Here is a 6,000-nt window from a genome sequence, read left to right on the forward strand (position 1 = left end):
TGTTTTAAGTGTACGGCAGTAATGTAAGCTTCCAGGGATGTGAGTATCAGGTGACATGAGAACAGTTCCTCAAACCAGAGCAGCTGGAGCAGTGGCCAAATAAACTCCAATACTGAACCACACAGGGACTGTGGGCCTCAAATGTGGTTAGTTGTTATCCAGTAAAAGTACAGAGGTCTACCACTTTGCACACTCTAGGCCAGAAAGCTGACAACAATGTCAAATGTTTCTACAGTGGTGCTTAGTGTATGACTTTATTTCTTCTGCAGAACATTTTGAAGGATGTTGTTGGTAACCAAATTACAACTGAAGTCAAAAGGAAACAAAATCACTCGGTTACCAAGATTCTTCACAATAAATTCATTTTTCAAACAGTTTTGGAACAACATGAGGGTGAGTAAATGATGACAGCATTTTCATTTTTGGTTGGACTATGTCTTTAAAGTCACATAATGTGAGCTAATCATGCTTTCTTAAGGACTTTGCATATTACTCTAATACTGATGTTGCACTATGCACAATATTGTACTAGAAAAGTTGCACTATGAACAATTTCTTGTGTAAAAAAGATCAAAAACATATTATTGAGCAAGTAAATAAAGAAATCACTGAAAGACTGTGTTCTTGCCTTCCCCCTATTCAGTATGCTAAGTCTGCAATAATGCTTTAAATGATTATGCAGTTGGTTGCATCTTTATGAAAAGGATCTACAATATTCGTCCTTGCATTTTTATGCATGGCCATTGATATGGGGAGACAACTGGATCTATAATGTGCCTTTAATGTCTTAAAAGTTGAAGGGAATTATTTTTTTAATGTTAAAATATTTTCTCCTATCACATTTTAATGTTCAGAGACTGGCTCTTGACCAACCAATGGCAGATTAAGGAAGTGTTCAGGAAAACTCTGAAAGCAGATGTTAGTAGCACAGAAATTTAGAAAATAAAAAATCTAGGATGAGACTTAGTTCTGTGATTTGTTGTTGATTGAAAGGAGACAGATCCGAAGGCAAGTTTGCAGTCATTTGCAAAAAAAAAAGGGATGGGGTTTAAGTGGACTTAATTATACGCATTACCAAAGAGAAGTCTGTCGTAATACCAGAAAATCATGTGTGATTAAAACTAAAAACAAAAACAAAAAAGGATCAATAACAAGCATTTTTAAAACAGACATGATGCATTTACACTTCTTGGAGACTTTAAAATCTCTCCCCTCATCAGAGACCAGACATTTGCTCATGGCTAACTGTACTTGAGCTTGCATCCACAGTAGAACAGACTGCTTTTTTCTGCTCTTCCTTCACTCTTCTTAGAAATGCTGACAGCATTTTTTCCCATCTGAGTTCCCTGTGTTGCTCAGCGGCACAAGACGAGGCAATGTACAGAATGTAGACATCATAAATGAAGGGACTTAGGACAGAGAAAGGAAAGTGCAAAGTGAGCACATTCATCACCCTGGAAACATGGATCTGCATTCTAGCAGAGCGCCAGATCCAAAGTCAATCTCTAAGCCATTCTTAGTCAAACTGATTACAATACCCGTCATTTGTGGGTCATTGCTAGTAGACAATCTGATTTTCACAAACTTAAGTAAATGGAAATTACTTACTGCACTAGAGAAAATTCAACCCAGTGGGTGTTTTGACTAATGTTGGATAATACAAATGTCTTAAGTCCTTTTCACTCTGGAGGATGAGTGAATCGCCTCCTCAGCAGTGTCAGCATAAAGCCCTCTGAAGTTTATTTAACCCTCAGGCAGCAGAAAAAAGCTTGCTAACAGTAAGCTCTTGTTTTGTTACACATTTCTAATGAGACATATTCATCAATGAAAACCCACACTTACAGACTTAAGCCCACATTAGTACTATCTGCATTTACACTGCAAATGTGTTAGCATCTTTGCATCTAAATATGACAAAACCTCCCTATGGTGGTTTAAAAATTATTCTTAAATTATTAATTGTGACCCTGGAGCACAAAACCAGTCTAAAGTGAATATGAGTGAATAAAGTTAAATGGTGTATACATCATATGAAAGCTGAATAAATAAGCTTTACGTTTGTTAGAATAGGACAATATTTAGCCACGATATAACTATTTGAAAATCTGGAATCTGAGGGTGCGAAAAATGTAAAATACTGAGAAAATCGCCTTTAAAGTTGTCCAAATGAATTTCTTAGAAATGCATATTACTAATCAAAAAAGTAAAAAAAAAAATATATATTTGCAGTAGGAAATGTAATATCTTCATAGAACATGATCTTTAATGATTTTTGACATAAAAGAAAAATCTATAATTTTGAACCATACTAATTTTTTTTTTGGTAGCGACTTAAGAATGGTTTTGTGGTCCAGCGTCACATTTGATAAAACAATGTTTTTTTTCTCTTAATTCAAAACACTCCTTTTAGGAGTGATATAGATTTATATAAAAATAACAGAGGTCTATGATATGTCCTCATTTAGATGGTGAAGTTACATTTACCATCATTCAGTGAATTCCATGAGCAAAATCCAGTAACTTCAAGAGAAATACATACGATTGGAATCTCACGTGAGGGCGAAAAGGTTCAAAATGCAGATTTGGCAATGGTTCAAGTTCGTAACACAGATTAATTTGGCATATTGACCAAAAGAAAGCTGCTTGATTTGAAAGTGACTTGTAAGCTGTGCTTCACATACTCTTACACTATTGACAATAGACTCTTTTGCCCTCAAATATTGCTTAGATTTGACCAATCAGGTTTTGCCTACATTGTACCAAATGTCCCCCTAGGGATAGTAGCATCTAAAGTTACCTACATTGTGTAAATGAATGGCTTAATAAACATACTAAATCATTTATGGAAATCATCCTCTAGAGGTAGCTATCTAGAGAAGACACATCATTAGCTCAGTATACAAAATATTTCTTGGACATTTGTTTTGGTCCCCATGAGGTAACAAGCTTTTTTGAGAATGTAAAAGTGCATACAATTCCTGTGAGGGGTAGGGTGATAGAAAATCCAATCTGAACAGTATAAAAAACATTACACCAATTGAATGTTCATATAAAGTGTGGAAACCCAATGTGTGTGTGTGTGCACGAAAACATGTGTGTGTGTATTTCCATGTATGTATGGAGTCTGACCTCACATACTTGCTCACCCATCTACACGGGCCATAAAGATAATTACAATACTGTCTCTAAAGCAGGAGAAATAAATTGGCTTTGCTACAAAGGAAAAAAATGAGGGACAGGTAACTGATACTTATGACAGAATAATCATGCAGAATGATCATTTTAAGTCCAGAATATTGTGAAACACAAAGAACATTTATATTCTATTCCGTTGTAAATTCCATTGTGAAATGCTTCACACCAGGTTGTGCAAGCTTGTATTTCAGTCATGTCTGGAAGAAATATGATGAACTGAAGATAACCTTTTGACCCCCAGAGGTTACATTTTATTTTAGCCTTTTGCACTTTGAAACATAACTAACAAGAACACATACTAAATACATACATATTAAAGTGCATTACATTTATTCAAATTAATACTAATAATGAAAATGTAAATAATTAATACAGTTTAATATTGTTCATACTGTCTTACTATTAAAATTATTTATTTATTTTCTTAGTTCTTAGATCTAGGCCTCTATCCTTTTAGCTTTAGAAGATCTTTGAAAGTTCTTTATCTGTTGCCAATTTCCCTCTTCGGTTTTAATCATTTATAAATCTCTTCGTTCTCACAGGGATTATACGATTGTTCTTCATAATCCTTTTTGAATGAAACCAATTCTCTGCGAGTTCCTCATTTCGGAATCCAAGAAATGTTTGTGACACAAAGCGGAGAGTGGTTTACACTTATTTCGTTTGATAATAAAGAGTCAGAGCACTAATATTTCAGGACTCCAGATCAGTTGTCGCCTGGCCTGCTGTCAAAGTCTCAAATGTCTCAAAGCTTCAGAAGCAACCATAGATTATTGTTCATGATTTTGTCAAACAGTCAGCGGGAAACTATTTCTGACAAAACTGTCACACAGCCTCTGCAATCGATTGCCTGGAAGCCCTTTTTGGATCAGCCCATGTCTGACAGAAGAGCTCAGTTCAGACAGTAAGTGATACGTGTGGTGATAGTGCTTTACATCTAGTCAGTAAATGAAAGTTCAATCAAACTAATTATTTTACACATCTAAGGCGGTTTATAAGGTTCTGCATAAGCAGAGTAATTTACTATAGCGCCCTGTAAGATATAAATTAATGTTACTTTGTAAAATAGGATGTGACAGGTTAATTGCTCAAGTGTAGGATCTTCATAACCAGTGATAGCTCAGTGGTAATCTTCTTTTCCTTTCAAGTGTTTAACACACGTCTGCACCAAAGAGAATTTCAAGACTGACAGATAGGCTACTAGCACGAAATGAAGGATTCAAATCACAACAGGCTTTGGAACATAAAGCTTTAGTGTCTTGTGTGGTTTGTATTTTGGTATTTGCTTTATGGTTTATGGAGTCATTTCTATACTGTGGGGTTTATAGGTAATATGACAGAATGTTAAACCAGGTTATGAAAACACATGCATCACATCAAATGCCGCCAGGCTATGATACCTTCCCCATGTTGTTATTCCTTCAGTGCACTGGATGATATTGACAATATAATAATTGCAGTGGTATTTCTGACTTTATTGTACTTGTGTACAACAATCACAGAATCACTGGTCACTGTTTAGTTAATTATATATCTGGCTCCATCTACTGGTGATGGGGTGCTATGACTGTAAATGTCTCTTGCTCCTGACATAATTTTAAGGAATATTCCATCAGAAAATGAAAATTGTGCTAAAATGTATTCACCCTCAGGACACCCAAGATGTAGATGAGTGCATCCGAACAAGATTTGCAGAAATGTAGCATTACGTAACTGGCTCACCAATGGTTCCTCTACAGTGAATGGGTGGTGTCAGAATGAAAGTCCAAACAGCTGACAAATACATCACAATAATCCACAAACATTTCACATGACTCATGAGTGCTGCGTGTTAAACAAAACTATCTCATTAAGACATTTTAACTTCAAACTGCTGCTTCCAGTTAAAATGCTAAAATGCTTAACCTCTGTTCCACTCGATTTTTTCTTCTTCATAAGAACAGAAATCAGAAGATAATTTATAGAATAAGGAGTTACTGTACAGTTGGTGACTAAGTTAGTACTTTTATAATTTTACATTTAGTCATTTAGCAGACGCTTTTATCCAAAGCAACTTCCATAGTAATTAATACATTGATTTTATCTAAATAAATAAATTAACTAAATAAATGTATTTAATTATAAATAACTAAATACATTTATCTAAACAAACAAATTATATAAATAAATACATTTAATAAATTAATTTATATAAACAATATCTATCATGTGCTAAATTGACTAGTAGTGCCATGGTGTCACTGCTTTCCTGTTTTGAGTCACGTATAGAAATCAAGGTTGAGTTGATGACTGTTTTGTGACAGTGTTTCTGTACATAAAGATACACACAAAAGTGTTTGAAAAATATGTTTAAAATCACATACACTCACAAGACTCGGTTCTTATCAGTCGCCAAATAATAGCTGTGGAGTGGGTTGCCTCATGTTGAGGTCACATGACCTGGCAAATACTCCTGACTTTAACTCACCTGTGGACACCTTCGCTTGTGGAATAAATTAATCACGTTAGACTAATTATGTAGGGCAGTAGTGATTTCTAAATTTTGTAACAGAAAACGTTTGCTTTTGTGTAATACTGTACCAACGCCACTAGGTCTCGTTATAGACTATGTTTGAGGATATATCTGGTCAACGAAACAATTTAAAAAACACAATTAGGCTACTGAGTGCACATTTAAAAAGCCATATATTTATATTTTTAAAGTTTATAAATCCTTATATTTTTTTTTCTCAATAACCCTCTGTATACACAAGTAATACTAACGACAAAAAACTGGTCTTAGATTTGAAGATCCACAACTGTGGC

This window comes from Carassius gibelio, chromosome B19 (genome assembly GCF_023724105.1).
Source record: "Carassius gibelio isolate Cgi1373 ecotype wild population from Czech Republic chromosome B19, carGib1.2-hapl.c, whole genome shotgun sequence".
Lineage (NCBI taxonomy): Eukaryota > Metazoa > Chordata > Actinopteri > Cypriniformes > Cyprinidae > Carassius > Carassius gibelio.